This window comes from Leuresthes tenuis, unplaced genomic scaffold (genome assembly GCF_036924035.1).
Source record: "Leuresthes tenuis unplaced genomic scaffold, fLeuTen1.0.hap1 SCAF_6, whole genome shotgun sequence".
Classification (NCBI taxonomy): Eukaryota; Metazoa; Chordata; class Actinopteri; order Atheriniformes; family Atherinopsidae; genus Leuresthes; species Leuresthes tenuis.
The window spans coordinates 29,895,155-29,918,474 of NW_027325360.1; positions in this window are offsets into that span (position 1 = coordinate 29,895,155).

The following is a 23,320-nucleotide window of genomic DNA, read 5'->3' on the forward strand; positions in this document are numbered from 1 at the left end:
TCGGATGGTAGCGTTTCTTTTCCTCCACAGACGAGGGTCGGGCCGGCTTGGAGGATTTATCCGTTCTATTGACAGATCGGCCTCTGTGGTTGAAGGAGAAATAACCATAAAAGTATTTTGAATATACCTGGTTCAGTGATTGTGAATTTAAAAAAAATAAATAAATAAAAAAAATAAATAAATAAAAAAAAATTAAGAATTAAAAATTTTAATTAAAGTTTAAAAAAAAAAAAATTTTAATTAAAAATTAAAAATTTAAATTAAAATAAATGAAAAAAATTAAAGAAATTATATATAAAAAAAAAATAATAATAATAATAATAATAATTTAAAATAATAATAATAATAATAATAATAATAATAATAATAATAATAATAATAATAATAATAATAATAATAATAATAGGCTGTACCTTTCATTAGCCCTTCGACAAGCGACAGTCTGTTGCGCACTCTATTGCACCGCCGATTCTACACCACGGACCTCACGGGAGCTATAACATCAGATTCTGTCAAATTGAAACACAGTTTAATAGCGTAAAATAGATAAATAAATAAATTAAAAAAAAAAAAAACCTTGCTTAAGTATACACTATGTGAAATTTGCATAGATGTTACCATGTAATGCTCCCGTTGAATGCAGCACGGATAAGTGGACAGAGCAGTAATAATATATCAACTGGCTTGTTTTACAGGCACCAGACATGAGTTCTACTGGAAAAAAAAAGGCTGCGCTCTTTTAACCCCTCTCACCCTTCACGCTCTCCCTATGCGTCACATCCGTGTTGATGACGTATGACGCTTACGCGCTCACGTGAGAAAACAAAAACAATGAGTGATGAGTTTTTTTTAAAAACTTACCCCGCTGATCAGGCTGTTTAGCGAGGGGTCCCTCCTCCCCGCGAGCAACGCTTGGCGCCTCTAATAGCTGCGCCGTTATGCAGCCTAGTAAACCGACAGCCCCTTCAGCCCCTGCAGCCGTGTCGGTATGGTAGCCGCTCACAGGCGACTCGGGTCGTTGGGTTTCTCGTGGGCTGTAAGGTATACTCGGTGGTGTGTGTAGAACAGATGTTTCCTGCCGTCCGTCCTCTGTACTAACACTCGGACACTCAGTTGAAAACTGGTTGTGTTGTACAGGGAGCAGTCTTCGTCGTAGCCGGGATTTATTCAGGGAAAGTCCGTTTCCCCCTCCCGGCGCGTTTAAAGTCAATTCACCTTCGAACACGGCTGGGTTCTTCTTTTTTCGGCCTTGCTCCACACTGTTTAGTAAATCTGTGAACAATTACATCTGTTGTTATTTCATTGAAACATTTCACTTGTTAAAGGTTATTAAAGTTAAAGTAACATTACCATAATCGGCTTGCGTCAATATGAAGTCATCCAAATCCTCTGCGTCCAACTCTGGAAATTAACACTCTGTCATGGTGTGGTAATATAATTATACACGCATTCATATGTTTATCATCAGATCTTTTTTACTTACCGTTGAATACTCCTAAGAGTGCCAAAGAACCGCCGGTTGGCTGTGTATGGATGTCAGCTCTTGTTTTCCATCCTAAAAAAGTTGTTTGTTGTTGGTTTTTTTTTTTTTGGTTTTTTTTTGTTGTTTTTTTTTTTTTTTTAAAGTTTTAAGGAGACTTTTTGCGTACCTGTGTCCATGGTTCCTATCCTGTCGGTTGAGCCCCTGACGTAAATGCCTGAACCATTTTATATAGTCTTACCCCCCTCCATAGAAATAAGGGAGTGTTTTAAAAATTTCTTGAAGTGCTAATTTCAACCCATTTGCTCTTCACACTTAGTTTATATCCACCCTACGGTTAGTAACAGATTGATTCTGTTTACTTGTGAAGTAAGACGTTGTCTCATTCCCACACAGCATGGTGCATCCTAGTGAACATCATATATGTTCATTTGTTTACTTGCGAACTAAGACAACGACATATACTGTTTACCACACTGTACTTTGCATTCTTAATGAACCCATTTGTCCTTACTGTTCAGTGCCACAGCATGATGCATTCTTACGACCCCCTGCAGTTGGCTCTCATAGTATCAGTCAGAGCGAGAACTACATGTAAACTTTATGGGCAACCTGTTCTATTAGTGAATTCTCTGTAGATTAGCCCATGATACCATATACAACATGTATGCAAACTAAGAGGGAAACCTTTTTCATGTAATTTAAACCTACCTCTATTTGCTATAAACAACCCATCCTCCGTTCAGTGTCACAGTATGGTGCAGCCAGAGACAACCAGATGTCTGTTAACACCCCCCCCCCCCCCCCCCACCCCACCCCACCCAAATCCATGCAGTGCTAGCAACACCTGGTAAAAGGAGGACTTTCCGGCACCCTGAGCCTTGCTCGTACGAGACTTAAAATGTTATCTCATTCCCACACAGCATGGTGCATCCTTGTGAACATCATATATGTTCATTTGTTTACTTGCGAACTAAGACAAGGACACATACTGTTTACCACACTGTACTTTGCATTCTTATTGACCCGGGCCATTTGCCCCCTACAGCCCAGTGCCACAGCATGATGCATTCTTACGACCCCCTGCAGTTGGCTCTCATAGTATCAGTCAGAGCGAGAACTAGATGTAAACTTTATGGGCAACCTGTTCTATTAGTGAATTCTCTGTAGATTAGCCCATGATACCATATACAACATGTATGCAAACTAAGAGGGAAACCTTTTTCATGTAATTTAAACCTACCTCTATTTGCTATAAACAACCCATCCTCCGTTCAGTGTCACAGTATGGTGCAGCCAGAGACAACCAGATGTCTGTTAACAGACCCCACCCCACACATCTAATTATTTTCCCATCTTTACCTTACAGGGACCGGTCTTTGAAGCTGTTAAAATGCTGACCGCTTCTACAACTTAACCTTTTCTATTAACCCTAACCCTTTCTCTTATTTAAACATTCAACTAATATATTTCTCACAACCTCCTGACTTTAGCTGTAATAATTCTTAACCCTAGCCATAAACTCCCCCTTCCTTCCTTAGATCTCTTCAACAGATGGCTAATCTATGTCAAACAGAGGTCACACGTCAAAATAGCTTGATCGATCGATAAGAGGTCAAAAGTCATATCCCCAGATGTCAGCAAACGGATGTCAAACAAAGGTCACCTGTCATATTAATTTGATTGATCGATAAGAGGTCAGAGGTCACCTGTCAAAATGAGTTTGAATAAAGGTGTCCTTTTATTTCTCTAATGCGGGAGCGGAGTTGTTCGGCTGTGAGTAGGTGTGAATCTCCGACCATAATTGCTGAAAAATGTGTTAGAAAAGGTAAAAATGCCGGTCCATACATCATCAAAGGCGAGAGAGGTTGTGTTCGGCTGCAAGTAGGTGTGAATGTCCAGCCATAATTACTCACAAACGGGTAAGAAAAGGTAGTAGCCAGACCATATATGATCAAAACAGGGAGCGGAGGTGGTTCAGCTGCAAGAAGCTTTGAATGTCAAACTAAAGTTCAAATATATTAACAAAAGTGGGAGGAGAGGTCTTCGGATGAGAGTGGTTGAAAATTTCCAACCATAATGTATAAAATGCGGTGAAAAAAAAGGTGTGATAGAACACTAAAAGGTGGAGCGGAAGTGTTCGGCTGCAAGAAGGTGTGAATGTCCGACTATATTTGGTGAAAAGCAGGTGAAGAAAAGTCTGAATGCCCAACCTTACATCATCAAAAGCAAGATCAGAGTTGTTTGGCTGCAAGAAGGCCATAGTTTGCCAAAAGCGGGTAAGGTGCGAATGTCCGACTAAATATCAACAAAATTTGGGGCGGAGGTCTTCGGATGCAAGTGGGTGTGAATATCCCACCATACAAGTATGGTGGAGAGGAAGCTGTGAATAGCCGACCATAGTTTGGAAAAAGCGGGTAAGAAAAGGTTGGAATGCCCGAACATACACCATCAAAAGAGGGAGCGGAGGTGTTCCGCTGTACGAAGGTGTGAATGTCCAACCATACTTGGTAAAAAGCGGGTAAGAAAAGGTTAATATACCCGACTGTACACAATCAATAGCGGGAGCGGATGTGTTCGGCTACAAGAAGGTGTGACAGTCCGACCATGGTTTGTAAAAAGCGGGTAAGAAAAGGTGCGAATGTCCGACAATGTATGATCAAAAGAGAGAGCGGAGGTTTTCGGATACACGAAAGTTTGAATGTCCTACCATAGTTTGTAAATAGCGGGTAAGAAAAGGTTCGAATGCCCGACTATACACCATAAAAAGCGGGAGCGGAGGTGTTCCGCTGTAAGACGGTGTGAATGTCCGACCATAGTTGGTAAAAAGCGGGTAAGAAAAGGTTAAAATACCCGACTGTACAAAATCAATAGCGGGAGTGGAGTTGTTCGGCTACAAGGTCTGAAAGTCCGACCATGGTTTGTAAAAAGCAATTAAGAAAAGGTTCGAATATCCAACCAAACATAATCAAAAGCGGGAGCAGAGCTGTTCCACTGCAAGTAGGTGTGAATGTCCAGCCATAATTACTCACAAACGGGGGAAGAAAAGGTAGTATTGCCAGACCATACATGATCAAAACAGGGAGCGGAGGTTCAGCTGCAAGGTGTGAATGTCTGACTATAATTTGTAAAAAGCGGGTAAGACAAGGTGCGAATGCCCGACAATGTATGATCAAAAGAGAGAGCGGAGGTGTTCGGCTGCAAGGTCTGAATGTCCAACCATAATTTGTAAAAACCGGGTAAGAAAAGGCTCGAAAGCCCGACTATACATCATCAAAAGCGGGAGCGGAGGTGTTCAGCTGCAAGAAGGTGTGAATGTTCGACTAAAGTTTGTAAAAAGCTGTTAAGACAAGGAGCGATGTCCCGACATTGTATGATCAAAAGCGGGAGCGGAGGTGTCCAGCTGTGAGTAGGTGTGAATGTCCGACCATAATTGCTGAAAAATGTGTTAGAAAAGGTAAGAATACTGGACCATACATCATCAAAAGCGGGACAGGTGGTGTTCAGCTGCAAGAAGGTGTGAAAGTCCGACAATGGTTTGTAAAAAGCGGGTAATAAAAGGTTCGAATGCCCGAATATACATCATCAAAAGCGGAAGCGGAGGTGTTCGGATGCAAGAAGGTGTGAACGTCCAACAAAAATATGTAAAAAGAAGTTAAGAAAAGGTTCGAATATCCAACCAAACATAATCAAAAGCGGGAGCAGAGCTGTTCGACTGCAAGTAGGTGTGAATGTCAGATCATAATTTGCAAAAAGCTGATGAGAAAGGGTGAGAATGCCCGACTATACATCATTAAATGCGGGAGCGGAGTTGTTCGGCTGTGAGTAGGTGTGAATCTCCGACCATAATTGCTGAAAAATTTGTTAGAAAAGGTAAAAATGCCGGTCCATACATCATCAAAAGCGAGAGAGGTTGTGTTCGGCTGCAAGTAGGTGTGAATGTCCAGCCATAATTACTCACAAACGGGTAAGAAAAGGTAGTATTGCCAGACCATATATGATCAAAACAGGGAGCGGAGGTGGTTCAGCTGCAAGAAGGTTTGAATGTCAAACTAAAGTTCAAATATATTAACAAAAGCGGGAGGAGAGGTCTTCGGATGAAAGTGGTTGAAAATTTCCAACCTTAATGTATAAAATGCGGTGAAAAAAAAGGTGTGATAGAACACTAAAAGGTGGAAGAAGACCATAGTTTGCCAAAAGCGGGTAAGGTGCGAATGTCCGACTAAATATCAACAAAATTTGGGGCGGAGGTTTTCGGATGCAATTGGGTGTGAATATCCCACCATACAAGTATGGTGGAGAGGAAGCTGTGAATAGCCGACCATAGTTTGGAAAAAGCGGGTAAGAAAAGGTTTGAATGCCCGAACATACACCATCAAAAGAGGGAGCGGAGGTGTTCCGCTGTACGAAGGTGTGAATGTCCGACCATACTTGGTAAAAAGCGGGTAAGAAAAGGTTAAAATACCCGACTGTACACAATCAATAGCGGGAGCGGATGTGTTCGGCTACAAGAAGATGTGACAGTCCGACCATGGTTTGTAAAAAGCGGGTAAGAAAAGGTGCGAATGTCCAACAATGTATGATCAAAAGAGAGAGCGGAGGTTTTCGGATACAAGAAGGTTTGAATGTCCCACCATAGTTTGTAAAAAGCGGGTAAGAAAAGGTTCGAATGCCCGACTATACACCATCAAAAGCGGGAGCAGAGGTGTTCCGCTGTAAGACGGTGTGAATGTCCGACCATAGTTGGTAAAAAGCGGGTAAGAAAAGGTTAAAATACCCGACTGTACACAATCAATAGCGGGAGCGGAGTTGTTCGGCTACAAGAAGGTGTGAAAGTCCGACCATGGTTTGTAAAAACCGGAAAGAAAAGGCTCGAAAGCCCGACTATACACCATCAAAAAGAAGGTTTGAATGTCCATCAATAATTGCTTTAAAACAAGAAAGTAAATTTTCGAATATCAAACCGCACATGATCATAAGCGGGAGAGGAGGTGTTCGGCTGCAAGAAGGTGTGAATGTCCACCCATAATTCATGAAAAATGGGTAAAAAAAAAGGTGCGAATGCCTACCAATACATTATCAAAAGCAGGTGTGAATGTCAGATCATAATTTGTAAAAAGCTGATGAGATAGGGTGAGAATGCCCGACTATACACCATCAAATGCGGGAGCGGAGGTGTTCGGCTCTGAGTAGGTGTGAATGTCCGACCATAATTGCTGAAGAATGTGTTAGAAAAGGTAAGAATGCTGGACCATACATCATCAAAAGCGGGAGAGGTGGTGTTCGGCTGCAAAAAGGTGTGACTGTTCGACTAAAGTTTGTAAAAAGTGGGTAAGACAAGGTGCGAATGCCTGATAATGTATGATCAAAAGCGGGAGCGGAGGTGTTACGCTGCAAGAAGGTCTACATGTCCATCAATAATTGCTAGAAAACATGAAAGAAACTTTTCGAAAATCAAACCGCACATGAGCATAAGTGGGATAGGAGGTGTTCAGCTGCAAGGTGTGAATGTCCACCCATAATTCCTGAAAAATGGGCAAAAAAAAGGTGTGAATGCCCAACCATACATCATCAAAAGCAGGAGCTGAAGTGTTCGGCTACAAGAAGGTGTGAACGTCCAACCAAAATATGTAAAAAGAAGTTAAGAAAAGGTTCGAATATCCAACCAAACATAATCAAAAGCGGGAGCAGAGCTGTTCGACTGCAAGTAGGTGTGAATGTCAGATCATAATTTGCAAAAAGCTAATGAGAAAGGGTGAGAATGCCCGACTATACATCATCAAATGCGGGAGCGGAGTTGTTCGGCTGTGAGTAGGTGTGAATCTCCGACCATAATTGCTGAAAAATGTGTTAGAAAAGGTAAAAATGCCGGTCCATACATCATCAAAGGCGAGAGAGGTTGTGTTCGGCTGCAAGTAGGTGTGAATGTCCAGCCATAATTACTCACAAACGGGTAAGAAAAGGTAGTAGCCAGACCATATATGATCAAAACAGGGAGCGGAGGTGGTTCAGCTGCAAGAAGGTTTGAATGTCAAACTAAAGTTCAAATATATTAACAAGAGTGGCAGGAGAGGTCTTCGGATGAGAGTGGTTGAAAATTTCCAACCATAATGTATAAAATGCGGTGAAAAAAAGGTGTGATAGAACACTAAAAGGTGGAGCGGAAGTGTTCGGCTGCAAGAAGGTGTGAATGTCCGACTATATTTGGTGAAAAGCAGGTGAAGCAAGGTCTGAATGCCCAACCTTACATCATCAAAAGCAAGATCAGAGTTGTTTGGCTGCAAGAAGGCCATAGTTTGCCAAAAGCGGGTAAGGTGCGAATGTCCGACTAAATATCAACAAAATTTGGGGCGGAGGTCTTCGGATGCAAGTGGGTGTGAATATCCCACCATACAAGTATGGTGGAGAGGAAGCTGTGAATAGCCGACCATAGTTTGGAAAAAGCGGGTAAGAAAAGGTTGGAATGCCCGAACATACACCATCAAAAGAGGGAGCGGAGGTGTTCCGCTGTACGAAGGTGTGAATGTCCAACCATACTTGGTAAAAAGCGGGTAAGAAAAGGTTAATATACCTGACTGTACACAATCAATAGCGGGAGCGGATGTGTTCGGCTACAAGAAGGTGTGACAGTCCGACCATGGTTTGTAAAAAGCGGGTAAGAAAAGGTGCGAATGTCCGACAATGTATGATCAAAAGAGAGAGCGGAGGTTTTCGGATACACGAAAGTTTGAATGTCCTACCATAGTTTGTAAATAGCGGGTAAGAAAAGGTTCGAATGCCCGACTATACACCATAAAAAGCGGGAGCGGAGGTGTTCCGCTGTAAGACGGTGTGAATGTCCGACCATAGTTGGTAAAAAGCGGGTAAGAAAAGGTTAAAATACCCGACTGTACAAAATCAATAGCGGGAGCGGAGTTGTTCGGCTACAAGGTCTGAAAGTCCGACCATGGTTTGTAAAAAGCAATTAAGAAAAGGTTCGAATATCCAACCAAACATAATCAAAAGCGGGAGCAGAGCTGTTCCACTGCAAGTAGGTGTGAATGTCCAGCCATAATTACTCACAAACGGGGGAAGAAAAGGTAGTATTGCCAGACCATACATGATCAAAACAGGGAGCGGAGGTTCAGCTGCAAGGTGTGAATGTCTGACTATAGTTTGTAAAAAGCGGGTAAGACAAGGTGCGAATGCCCGACAATGTATGATCAAAAGAGAGAGCGGAGGTGTTCGGCTGCAAGGTCTGAATGTCCAACCATAATTTGTAAAAACCGGGTAAGAAAAGGCTCGAAAGCCCGACTATACATCATCAAAAGCGGGAGCGGAGGTGTTCAGCTGCAAGAAGGTGTGAATGTTCGACTAAAGTTTGTAAAAAGCTGTTAAGACAAGGAGCGATGTCCCGACATTGTATGATCAAAAGCGGGAGCGGCGGTGTCCAGCTGTGAGTAGGTGTGAATGTCCGACCATAATTGCTGAAAAATGTGTTAGAAAAGGTAAGAATACTGGACCATACATCATCAAAAGCGGGACAGGAGGTGTTCAGCTGCAAGAAGGTGTGAAAGTCCGACAATGGTTTGTAAAAAGCGGGTAATAAAAGGTTCGAATGCCCGAATATACATCATCAAAAGCGGAAGCGGAGGTGTTCGGATGCAAGAAGGTGTGAACGTCCAACAAAAATATGTAAAAAGAAGTTAAGAAAAGGTTCGAATATCCAACCAAACATAATCAAAAGCGGGAGCAGAGCTGTTCGACTGCAAGTAGGTGTGAATGTCAGATCATAATTTGCAAAAAGCTGATGAGAAAGGGTGAGAATGCCCGACTATACATCATTAAATGCGGGAGCGGAGTTGTTCGGCTGTGAGTAGGTGTGAATCTCCGACCATAATTGCTGAAAAATGTGTTAGAAAAGGTAAAAATGCCGGTCCATACATCATCAAAAGCGAGAGAGGTTGTGTTCGGCTGCAAGTAGGTGTGAATGTCCAGCCATAATTACTCACAAACGGGTAAGAAAAGGTAGTATTGCCAGACCATATATGATCAAAACAGGGAGCGGAGGTGGTTCAGCTGCAAGAAGGTTTGAATGTCAAACTAAAGTTCAAATATATTAACAAAAGCGGGAGGAGAGGTCTTCGGATGAAAGTGGTTGAAAATTTTCAACCATAATGTATAAAATGCGGTGAAAAAAAAGGTGTGATAGAACACTAAAAGGTGGAAGAAGACCATAGTTTGCCAAAAGCGGGTAAGGTGCGAATGTCCGACTAAATATCAACAAAATTTGGGGTGGAGGTTTTCGGATGCAAGTGGGTGTGAATATCCCACCATACAAGTATGGTGGAGAGGAAGCTGTGAATAGCCGACCATAGTTTGGAAAAAGTGGGTAAGAAAAGGTTTGAATGCCCGAACATACACCATCAAAAGAGGGAGCGGAGGTGTTCCGCTGTACGAAGGTGTGAATGTCCGACCATACTTGGTAAAAAGCGGGTAAGAAAAGGTTAAAATACCCGACTGTACACAATCAATAGCGGGAGCGGATGTGTTCGGCTACAAGAAGGTGTGACAGTCCGACCATGGTTTGTAAAAAGCGGGTAAGAAAAGGTGCGAATGTCCGACAATGTATGATCAAAAGAGAGAGCGGAGGTTTTCGGATACACGAAGGTTTGAATGTCCTACCATAGTTTGTAAATAGCGGGTAAGAAAAGGTTCGAATGCCCGACTATACACCATAAAAAGCGGGAGCGGAGGTGTTCCGCTGTAAGACGGTGTGAATGTCCGACCATAGTTGGTAAAAAGCGGGTAAGAAAAGTTAAAATACCCGACTGTACACAATCAATAGCGGGAGCGGAGTTGTTCGGCTGAAAGAAGGTGTGAAAGTCCGACCATGGTTTGTAAAAAGCGGGTAAGAAAAGGTTTGAATGCCCGAACATACACCATCAAAAGAGGGAGCGGAGGTGTTCCGCTGTACGAAGGTGTGAATGTCCGACCATACTTGGTAAAAAGCGGGTAAGAAAAGGTTAAAATACCCGACTGTACACAATCAATAGCGGGAGCGGATGTGTTCGGCTACAAGAAGGTGTGACAGTCCGACCATGGTTTGTAAAAAGCGGGTAAGAAAAGGTGCGAATGTCCGACAATGTATGATCAAAAGAGAGAGCGGAGTTTTCGGATACACGAAGGTTTGAATGTCGTACCATAGTTTGTAAATAGCGGGTAAGAAAAGGTTCGAATGCCCGACTATACACCATAAAAAGCGGGAGTGGAGGTGTTCCGCTGTAAGACGGTGTGAATGTCCGACCATAGTTGGTAAAAAGCGGGTAAGAAAAGGTTAAAATACCCGACTGTACACAATCAATAGCGGGAGCGGAGTTGTTCGGCTACAAGAAGGTGTGAAAGTCCGACCATGGTTTGTAAAAAGCAGTTAAGAAAAGGTTCGAATATCCAAACCAAACATAATCAAAAGCGGTAGCAGAGCAGTTCGACTGCAAGTAGGTGTGAATGTCCAGCCATAATTACTCACAAACGGGGGAAGAAAAGGTAGTATAACCAGACCATACATGATCAAAACAGGGAGCGGAGGTGTTCGGCTGCAAGGTCTGAATGTCCAACCATAATTTGTAAAAAGCGGGTAAGAAAAGGCTCGAAAGCCCGACTATACATCATCAAAAGCGGGAGCGGAGGTGTTCAGCTGCAAGAAGGTGTGAATGTTCGACTAAAGTTTGTAAAAAGCTGGTAAGACAAGGAGCGATGTCCCGACATTGTATGATCAAAAGCGGGAGCGGAGGTGTCCAGCTGTGAGTAGGTGTGATTGTCCGACCATAATTGCTGAAAAATGTGTTAGAAAAGGTAAGAATACTGGACCATACATCATCAAAAGCGGGAGAGGTGGTGTTCGGCTGCAAGAAGGTGTGAAAGTCCGACAATGGTTTGTAAAAAGCGGGTAATAAAAGGTTCGAATGCCCGAATATACATCATCAAAAGCGGAAGCGGAGGTGTTCGGATGCAAGAAGGTGTGAACGTCCAACCAAAGTTTGTAAAAAGCAGTGAAAAGCGAGAAAAAGCATTTCGTGAGTTCCGCATGATTTGGGATTTTGCTTATATAATGCATTACTTCACTCAAACTATGTTAAAACTGATTTGTCCTTCATATTTACCATGTCTAGACATATTTAAACAAAAAAACAACGTTGTACTTTGCAGTAAAAGAAAGAGCAAATCTTAAGTTTCAGGAATCCGAGTATAAGCCTGCTTTCATGAGTTCTGCACGATTTCGGATTTTGCTATAAAATGAATTGCTTTGCTCAAACCAAGTTAAAACTGCTTTGTCCTTCCATATTCATCAATGTCTAGATCGACTTCAACAAAGAAAAACATTGGACTTTGCAGTAGAAGAAGTTGGCAAATCCATCTACACATTGATAAATATGAAGGACAAAGCAGTTCCCACTTGCCCATAAGAAAATAAGCTTATTCTCGGATTCCTGATCCTTCAGTGTTGCTCTTTCTTCTACTGCAAAATACAATGTTGTTCTTTGTTGAAGTCGATCTAGACATTGATAAATATGAAGGAAAAAGCAGTTTTAACTTGGTTTGAGTGAATTAATTAATTTTATACATAAAATCCGAAATCGTGCAGAACTCATGAAAATAAGCTTATTCTCGGATTCCTAAAACTTTTGATTGGCTCTTTCTTTTACTGCAAAGTACAACGTTGTTTTTTGTTTAAATCTATCGAGACATTGATAAATATGAAGGTAAAAGCCGTTTTAACATAGTTTGAGTGAAGGAATTGATTTTATAGATAAAATCCCAAATCATGCAGAACTCCTCAAAAGGGGCGTATGGCTTAATCACAAGTGTGGTTCTTTCTCATTCGGGGTAGTATGAGGAAGTTTATGCTTGAAATATATGTAGAAATGGGTACATATGAAGGACAAAGCAGTGTTAACTTAGTTTGAGTGAAGGAATTCATTTTATACATAAAATCCCAAATCATGCAGAACGTATGAAAAGAAGCTTATTCTCGGATTCCTGATCCTTCAGTTTTGCTCTTTCTTCTACTGCAAAATACAATGTTGTTCTTTGTTGAAGTCGATCTAGACATTGATAAATATGAAGGAAAAAGCAGTTTTAACTTGGTTTGAGTGAATGAATTCATTTTATACATAAAATCCGAAATCGTGCAGAACTCATGAAAATAAGCTTATTCTCGGATTCCTAAAACTTTTGATGTGCTCTTTCTTTTATTGCAAAGTACAACGTTGTTTTTTTGTTTAAATCTATCGAGACATTGATAAATATGAAGGTAAAAGCCGTTTTAACATAGTTTGAGTGAAGGAATTCATTTTATAGATAAAATCCCAAATCATGCAGAACTCCTCAAAAGGGAGGTATGGCTTAATCACAAGTGTGGCTCTTTCTCATTCAGGGTAATATGAGGAAGTTTATGCTTGAAATATATGTAGAAATGGGTACATATGAAGGACAAAGCAGTGTTAACTTAGTTTGCGTGAAGAAATTCATTTTATACATAAAATCCGAAATCGTGCAGAACTCATGAAAATAAGCTTATTCTCGGATTCCTAAAACTTTTGATTTGCACTTTCTTTTACTGCAAAGTACAACGTTGTTTTTTGTTGAAATCTATCTAGACATTGATAAATACCAGCCAAAACTCTGCTGCCGCTTTTGATAATTTATGGTTGGGAATTCTTACCTTTTCTTACCCGCTTTTTACAAATTATGATCTTACATTCACACCTACTTGCAGTCGAACACCTTCTCATCCACTTATGATCATGTGCGGTTGGGCTTTCGCACCTTTTCTTACCCATTTTTCAGTAATAATAACCTTCTTGCAGCCGAAAACCTCCGCTCCTCTTTTGATCATACATTGTCGGGCATTCACACCTTGTCTTACCCGCTTTTTACAAACTTTAGTCGGACATTCAAACCTTCTTGCAGCTGAACCACCTCCGCTCCCTGTTTTGATCATATATGGTCTGGCAATAGTACCTTTTCTTACCCGTTTGTGAGTAATTATGGCTGGAAATTCACACCTTCTTGCAGCTGAACACCTCCTCTCCTGCTAATGATCATGTATGGTTTGATATTCGAAAATTTTATTTCATGTTTTAAAGCAATTATTAATGGACATTCACACCTACTTGCAGCCGAACACCACCTCTCCCGCTTTTGATGATGTATGGACAGGCATTCTTACCTTTTCTAACACATTTTTCAGCAATTATGGTTGGAGAATCACACCTACTCACAGCCGAACAACTCCGCTACCGCATTTGATGGTGTATAGTCGGGATTTCTCACCCTTTCTCATCAGCTTTTTGCAAATTATGATCTGACATTCACACCTACTTGCAGTCGAACACCTTCTCATCCACTTATGATCATGTGCGGTTGGGCTTTCGCACCTTTTCTTACCCATTTTTCAGTAATAATAACCTTCTTGCAGCCGAAAACCTCCGCTCCTCTTTTGATCATACATTGTTGGGCATTCACACCTTGTCTTACCCGCTTTTTACAAACTTTAGTCGGACATTCAAACCTTCTTGCAGCTGAACCACCTCCGCTCCCTGTTTTGATCATATATGGTCTGGCAATAGTACCTTTTCTTACCCGTTTGTGAGTAATTATGGCTGGAAATTCACACCTTCTTGCAGCTGAAAACCTCCTCTCCTGCTAATGATCATGTATGGTTTGATATTCGAAAATTTTATTTCATGTTTTAAAGCAATTATTAATGGACATTCACACCTACTTGCAGCCGAACACCACCTCTCCCGCTTTTGATGATGTATGGACAGGCATTCTTACCTTTTCTAACACATTTTTCAGCAATTATGGTTGGAGAATCACACCTACTCACAGCCGAACAACTCCGCTACCGCATTTGATGGTGTATAGTCGGGATTTCTCACCCTTTCTCATCAGCTTTTTGCAAATTATGATCTGACATTCACACCTACTTGCAGTCGAACACCTTATCATCCGCTTTTGATTATGTTTGGTTAGATATTCGCACCTTTTCTTAACTGCTTTTTTACAAACTTTGGTCGGACGTTCACACCTTCTTGCAGCCGAACACCTACGCTTCCGGTTTTGATAGTGTATATTCGGGCATACGAACCTTTTCTTACCCGCTTTTTACAAACCATGGTCGGACTTTCACACCTTCTCTTAGCTGAACAACTCCGCTCCCTCTTTTGATTGTGTACAGTCGGGTATTTTAACCTTTTCTTACCCGCTTTTTACCAACTATGATCGGACATTCACACCGTCTTACAGCCGAACACCTCCGCTCCCTCTTTTGATGGTGTATGTTCGGGCATTCGAACCTTTTCTTACCCGCTTTTTACAAACCAGGATCGGACTTTCACACCTTTTAGTAGCCGAAAAACTCCGCTCCCGCTATTGATTGTGTACAGTCGGGTATTTTAACCTTTTCTTACCCGCTTTTTACCAACTATTGTCGGACATTCACACCGTCTTAGAGCGGAACACCTCCTCTCCCGCTTATGATCATGTACGGTTTGATGTTCGAAAATTTACTTTCTTGTTTTAAAGCAATTATTGATGGACATTCAAACCTTCTTTTTGATGGTGTATAGTCGGGCTTTCGAGCCTTTTCTTCCCGGTTTTTACAAACCATGGTCGGACTTTCACACCTTCTTGTAGCCGAACAACTCCGCTCCCGCTATTGATTGTGTACAGTCGGGTATTTTAACCTTTTCTTACCCGCTTTTTACCAACTATGGTCGGACATTCACACCGTCTTACAGCGGAACACCTCTGCTCCCGCTTTTGATGGTGTATAGTCGGGCATTCGAACCTTTTCTTACCCGCTTTTTACAAACTATGGTGGGACATTCAAACCTTCTTATATCCGAAAACCTCCGCTCTCTCTTTTGATCATACATTGTCGGACATTCGCACCTTTTCTTACCCGCTTTTTACAAACCATGGTCGGACTTTCACACCTTCTTGTAGCCGAACACATCCGCTCCCGCTATTGATTGTGTACAGTCGGGTATTTTAACCTTTTCTTACCCGCTTCTTACCAACTATGGTCGGACATTCACACCTTCGTACAGCGGAACACCTCCGCTCCCTCTTTTGATGGTGTATGTTCGGGTATTCAAACCTTTTCTTACCCGCTTTTTCCAAACTATGGTCGGCTATTCACAGCTTCCTCTCCACCATACTTGTATGGTTGGATATTCACACCCACTTGCATCCGAAGACCTCTGCCCCAAATTTTGTTGATATTTAGTATGACATTCGCACCTTACCCGCTTTTGGCAAACTATGGCCTTCTTGCAGCCAAACACCTCTGATCTCGCTTTTGATGATGTAAGGTTGGGCATTCAGACCTTGCTTCACCTGCTTTTCACCAAATATAGTCGGACATTCACACCTTCTTGCAGCCGAACACTTCCGCTCCACCTTTTAGTGTTCTATCACACCTTTTTTTCACCACATTTTATACATTATGGTCGGAAATTTTCAACCACTCTCATCCGAAGACCTCTCCTCCCGCTTTCGTTAATATATTTGAACTTTAGTCGGACATTCAAACCTTCTTGCAGCTGAACCACCTCCGCTCCTTGTTTTGATCATATATGGTCTGGCAATACTACCTTTTCTTACCCGTTTGTGAGTAATTATGGCTGGACATTCACACCTACTTGCAGCCGAACACAACCACTCTCACTTTTGATGATGTATGGACCGGCATTTTTACCTTTTCTAACACATTTTTCAGCAATTATGGTCGGAGATTCACACCTACTCACAGCCGAACAACTCCGCTCCCGCATTTGATGATGTATAGTCGGGAATTCTCACCCTTTCTCATCAGCTTTTTGCAAATTATGATCTGACATTCATACCTACTTGCAGTCGAAAAGCTCTGCTCCCGCTTTTGATTATGTATGGTTGGATATTCGAACCTTTTCTTAACTGCTTTTTACATATTTTGGTTGGACGTTCACACCTTCTTGTAGCCGAACACTTCCACTCCTGCTTTTGATGATGTATGGTTGGGCATTCACACCTTTTTTTTGCCCATTTTTCAGGAATTATGGGTGGACATTCACACCTTGCAGCTGAACACCTCCTATCCCACTTATGATCATGTGTGGTTTGATTTTCGAAAAGTTTCTTTCATGTTTTCTAGCAATTATTGATGGACATGTAGACCTTCTTGCAGCTGAACACCTCCGCTCCCGCTTTTGATCATACATTGTCAGGCATTCGCACCTTGTCTTACCCACTTTTTACAAACTTTAGTCGAACAGTCACACCTACTTGCAGCCGAACACAACCTCTCTCGCTCAATGATAATGTATGGACCGGCATTCTTACCTTTTCTAACACATTTTTCAGCAATTATGGTCGGAGATTCACACCTACTCACAGCCGAACAACTCCGCTCCCGCATTTGATGGTGTATAGTCGGGCATTCTCACCCTTTCTCATCAGCTTTTTGCAAATTATGATCTGACATTCACACCTACTTGCAGTCGAAAAGCTCTGCTCCAGCTTTTGATTATGTTTGGTTGGATATTCGAACCTTTTCTTAACTGCTTTTTTCAAACTTTGGTTGGACGTTCACACCTTCTTGTAGCCGAACACATGCACTCCTGCTTTTGATGATGTATGGTTGGGCATTCGCACCTTTTTTTTACCCATTTTTCAGGTATTATGGGTGGACATTCACACCTTCTTGCAGCTGAACACCTCCTCTCCCACTTATGATCATGTGTGGTTTGATTTTCGAAAATTTTCTTTCATGTTTTCTAGCAATTATTGATGGACATTTAGACCTTCTTGCAGCTGAACACCACCTCTCCCGATTTTGATGATGTATGGACCGGCATTTTTACCTTTTCTAACACATTTTTCAGCAATTATGGTTGGAGATTCACACCTACTCACAGCCAAATAACTCCGCTACCGCATTTGATGGTGTATAGTCGGGCATTCTCACCCTTTCTCATCAGCTTTTTGCAAATTATGATCTGACATTCACACCTACTTCCAGTCGAACTGCTCTGCTCCCGCTTTTGATTATGTTTGGTTAGATATTTGAACCTTTTCTTAACTGCTTTTTACAAACTTTGGTCGGACGTTCACAATATCTTGCAGCCGAACACCTCCGCTTCCGCTTTTGATGGTGTATATTTGGGCATACGAACCTTTTCTTACCCGCTTTTTACAAACCAAGGTCGGACTTTCACACCTTCTCTTAGCTGAACAACTCCGCTCCCTCTTTTGATTGTGTACAGTCGGGTAATTTAACCTTTTCTTACCCACTTTTTACCATCTATGGTCGGACATTCACACCGTCTTACAGCGGAACACCTCCGCTCCCTCTTTTGATGATGTATGGTTAGGCATTCGCACCTTTTCTTACCCATTTTTCAGTAATTATGGGTAGACATTCACACCTTCTTGCAGCTGAACACCTCCTCTCCCGCTTATGATCATGTGCAGTTTGATATTCGAAAATTTTCTTTCATGTTTTCTAGCAATTATTGATGGACATTCAGACCGTCTTGCAGCTGAACACCTCCGCTCCCACTTTTGATGGTGTATAGTCGGGCTTTCGAGCCTTTTCCTCCCCGGTTTTTACAAATTATGGTTGGACATTCAGACCTTCTTGCAGCCGAAAACCTCCACTCCCTCTTTTGATCATACATTGTCGGACATTCGCACCTTTTCTTACCCGCTTTTTACAAACCATGGTCGGACTTTCACACCTTTTAGTAGCCGAACTAATCCGCTCCCGCTATTGATTGTGTACAGTCGGGTATTTTAACCTTTTCTTACCCGCTTTTTACCAACTATGGTTGGACATTCACACCTTCTTACAGCAGAACACCTCCGCTCCCTGTTTTGATAATGTAAGGTTTGACATTCGCACCTTCTCTCACTCGCCTTTTACTATGGTCGGCCATTCACAGCTTCCTCTCCACCATACTTGTATGGTGGGATATTCACACCCACCTGCATCCGAAGACCTCCGCCCCCACTTTTGTTGATATTTAGTCGGTCATTCGCACCTTACCCGCTTTTGGCAAACTATGGCCTTCTTGCAGCCAAACACCTCTGATCTCGCTTTTGATGATGTAAGGTTGGGCATTCAGACCTTGCTTCACCTGCTTTTCACCAAATATAGTCGGACATTCACACCTTCTTTCAGCCGAACACTTCCGCTCCACCTTTTAGTGTTCTATCACACCTTTTTTTCACCGCATTTTATACATTATGGTTGGAAATTTTCAACCACTCTCATCCGAAGACCTCTCCCCCCGCTTTTGTTAATATATTTGAACTTTAGTCGGACATTCAAACCTTCTTGCAGCTGAACCACCTCTGCTCCCTGTTTTGATCATATATGGTCTGGCAATACTACCTTTTCTTACCCGTTTGTGAGTAATTATGGCTGGACATTCACACCTACTTGCAGCCGAACACAACCTCTCTCGCTTTTGATGATGTATGGACCGGCATTCTTACCTTTTCTAACACATTTTTCAGCAATTATGGTCGGAGATTCACACCTACTCAAAGCCGAACAACTCCGCTCCCGCATTTGATGGTGTATAGTCGGGCATTCTCACCCTTTCTCATCAGCTTTTTCCAAATTATGATCTGACATTCACCCCTATTTGCAGTCGAACAGCTCTGCTCCCGCTTTTGATTATGTATGGTTGGATATTCGAACCTTTTCTTAACTGCTTTTACAAACTTTGGTTGGACGTTCACACCTTCTAGTAGCCGAACACATGCACTCCTGCTTTTGATGATGTATGGTTGGGCATTGGCACCTTTTTTTACCCATTTTCCAGGTATTATGGGTGGACATTCACACCTTCTTGCAGCTGAACACCTCCTCTCCCACTTATGATCATGTGTGGTTTGATTTTCGAAAATTTTCTTTCATGTTTTCTAGCAATTATTGATGGACATTTAGACCTTCTTGCAGCTGAACACCACCTCTCCCGATTTTGATTATGTATGGACCGGCATTTTTACCTTTTCTAACACATTTTTCAGCAATTATGGTTGGAGATTCACACCTACTCACAGCCGAACAACTCCGCTACCGCATTTGATGGTGTATAGTCGGGCATTCTCACCCTTTCTCATCAGCTTTTTGCAAATTATGATCTGACATCCACACCTACTTGCAGTCGAACAGCTCTGCTCCCGCTTTTGATTATGTATGGTTGGATATTCAAACCTTTTCTTAACTGCTTTTTACAAACTTTGGTTGGACGTTCACACCTTCTTGTAGCCGAACACATGCACTCCTGCTTTTGATGATGTATGGTTGGGCATTCGCACCTTTTTTTTACCCATTTTTCAGGTATTATGGGTGGACATTCACACCTTCTTGCAGCTGAACACCTCCTCTCCCACTTATGATCATGTGTGGTTTGATTTTCGAAAATTTTCTTTCATGTTTTCTAGCAATTATTGATGGACATTTAGACCTTCTTGCAGCTGAACACCACCTCTCCCGATTTTGATGATGTATGGACCGGCATTTTTACCTTTTCTAACACATTTTTCAGCAATTATGGTTGGAGATTCACACCTACTCACAGCCGAACAACTCCGCTACCGCATTTGATGGTGTATAGTCGGGCATTCTCACCCTTTCTCATCAGCTTTTTGCAAATTATGATCTGACATTCACACCTACTTCCAGTCGAACAGCTCTGCTCCCGCTTTTGATTATGTTTGGTTAGATATTCGAACCTTTTCTTAACTGCTTTTTACAAACTTTGGTCGGACGTTCACAATATCTTGCAGCCGAACACCTCCGCTTCCGCTCTTGATGGTGTATATTCGGGCATACGAACCTTTTCTTACCCGCTTTTTACAAACCAAGGTCGGACTTTCACACCTTCTCTTAGCTGAACAACTCCGCTCCCTCTTTTGATTGTGTACAGTCGGGTAATTTAACCTTTTCTTACCCGCTTTTTACCATCTATGGTCGGACATTCACACCGTCTTACAGCGGAACACCTCCGCTCCCTCTTTTGATGATGTATGGTTAGGCATTCGTGCAGTTTGATATTCGAAAATTTTCTTTCATGTTTTCTAGCAATTATTGATGGACATTCAGACCGTCTTGCAGCTGAACACCTCCGCTCCCACTTTTGATGGTGTATAGTCGGGCTTTCGAGCCTTTTCTTCCCCGGTTTTTACAAATTATGGTTGGACATTCAGACCTTCTTGCAGCCGAAAACCTCCACTCCCTCTTTTGATCATACATTGTCGGGCATTCGCACCTTTTCTTACCCGCTTTTTACAAACCATGGTCGGACTTTCACACCTTTTAGTAGCCGAACAACTCCGCTCCCGCTATTGATTGTGTACAGTCGGGTATTTTAACCTTTTCTTACCCGCTTTTTACCAACTATGGTTGGACATTCACACCTTCTTACAGCAGAACACCTCCGCTCCCTGTTTTGATTATGTATGGTTTGACATTCGCACCTTCTCTCACCCGCCTTTTACTATGGTCGGCCATTCACAGCTTCCTCTCCACCATACTTGTATGGTGGGATATTCACACCCACTTCCATCCGAAGACCTCCGCCCCCACTTTTGTTGATATTTAGTCGGTCATTCGCACCTTACCCGCTTTTGGCAAACTATGGCCTTCTTGCAGCCGAACACCTCTGATCTCGCTTTTGATGATGTAAGGTTGGGCATTCAGACCTTGCTTCATCTGCTTTTCACCAAATATAGTCGGACATTCACACCTTCTTGCAGCCAAACGCTTCCGCTTTTAGTGTTCTATGAGGCATTCACATATTTTTTTTCACCGTATTTTATAGATTATGGTTGGAAATTCTCACCCACTCTCATCCGAAGAACCTCTCCTCCCGCTTTTGTTAATATATAGTCGGGCATTCGAACCTTTTCTTACCCGCTTTTTACAAATTATGGTCGAACATTCACTCCTACTTGCAGCTGAATACTTCCGCTCCACCTTTTAGGTATGTATGGTTGGCATTTACACCTCTTTTTATACTGATTGCTGAAGATTAAGTTGTTCTTTCTCAAACTACAAATTTTTTTTAATTGTTGAAACTTGATTTGAAGTGGATAAATAAGGAGGACAAACAGTTTTAAGTCAGGCTGATAGAAGGAATTAATTTTATAGCAAAATCTGTATTTCGTCATATGTCGAGAGATGCTTATTGCTGAAGAAGTTCTTTCTCATTCTACAAAGTTCAACGTTGTTTATCGTTGAAACTTGATTAGACATGAATAAATATGAAGGACAAAGCAGTCTTAACTTGGTTTGAGTTAATGAATTCGTTTTATAGGAGAATCCGAATTCGTGCATAACTCATAAAATAGAGCTTATTTTCGGATTCCTGAAGAATGAGTCTGGTTCTTTCTCATAATACAAAGTTTGTTGTTTATTGTTGAAACTTCATCAGAAGTGAAGAAATAAATGAATGCCTATCAATAAATGTGGGATCTAAACTCTAGTGCTTCTCTAAAATAATTTCCTTTCTCAATTTAGAAATGTGTGTGTGTAAGTCACCCGTGACACCAAAACGGCTTTCTTTTCTCTACACTCCTGCACTATGAGCACACACACCAAATCAGAAAGGCTTTTTTCTCTCTTTTCTACATTATGGACTGTGGGGACACAAAACCGCTCTCTCTCTTTTTTTTTTTTATTGTGTGCCAGGGCGTTGTCTCACGTATTAGATTATGCTTAAGATACGAATGGGTTTATCAGTCACATCAGAATCCATACATACTGATCCTCCCGTAATAAAATGGTCGGATCTTATCAAACACACTTTGTTTCTTGTGACAATCAAGTCAGCGAAACAGCGTATACACGTCAAGACACTGAATCAAGTTTGCCACAAGAACTCATAAGTTTGGCAGTATTGCTCTGCCGTCAGCAATCATACACCCATTTTATTTTCGTGAGACATGTGCAAGCACCTGTTCATCTACTGTTCTATCACTATGAATTAGTGATCTATTATCAATAAGGATACTTCTACAACTACTATCAAAGTATGTCCAGACTTCTTATGTTGTCAGTTGCTATATATGAATAAGTGGGTAGCTACTGACAAGCATTAAGCATGTCACACAGCCCAAACATATAACATTTCAGGACACACCACACAGTTAACAACCACAGTGAAGCGTGTCAAAGCCCAAACATGTAACATTCAACAGGACACTTACACAACACATTCAAATCAAACAGGCAGACAACATACAAGAACATATACCCCAGCCGGCATTGCTCCCTGCCTATTTTCGTACAGCACACTATGTGTGCGCACACCTTTATTCACAAACTCTTCAACTTATACTCTTTTACCGAAGCTGCTACAACTCGATTGGCCGAATACCCTTTGATCCTATTTCGGTGAATTTGACATCTGCCTTACATATAACAGATTAGCGGTTTAGCAGTTTTAATTTAGTTTGAGTGAAGGAATTCATTTTATAGCAAAATCCGAAATCGTGAAGAACTCATGAAAGTAAGCTTATTCTCGGATTCCTGAAACTTTAGATTTGCTCTTTCTTTTACTGCAAAGTACAACGTTGTTTTTTTTTGTTTAAATCTTTCTAGACATGGTAAATATTAAGGACAAAGCAGTTTTCACATAGTTTGAGTGAAGGAATTCATTTTATAGATAAAATCCCAAGAGTCTGCTGAGAAAAGAGAGTGAATGCGAAGTAGACTTTAACACGGCTATGGGAGCGAGCCGAGTGTGGGCTAACCGGGAGAATTGCTTGAAAGAAACGCGACACCGAATGAGCGGT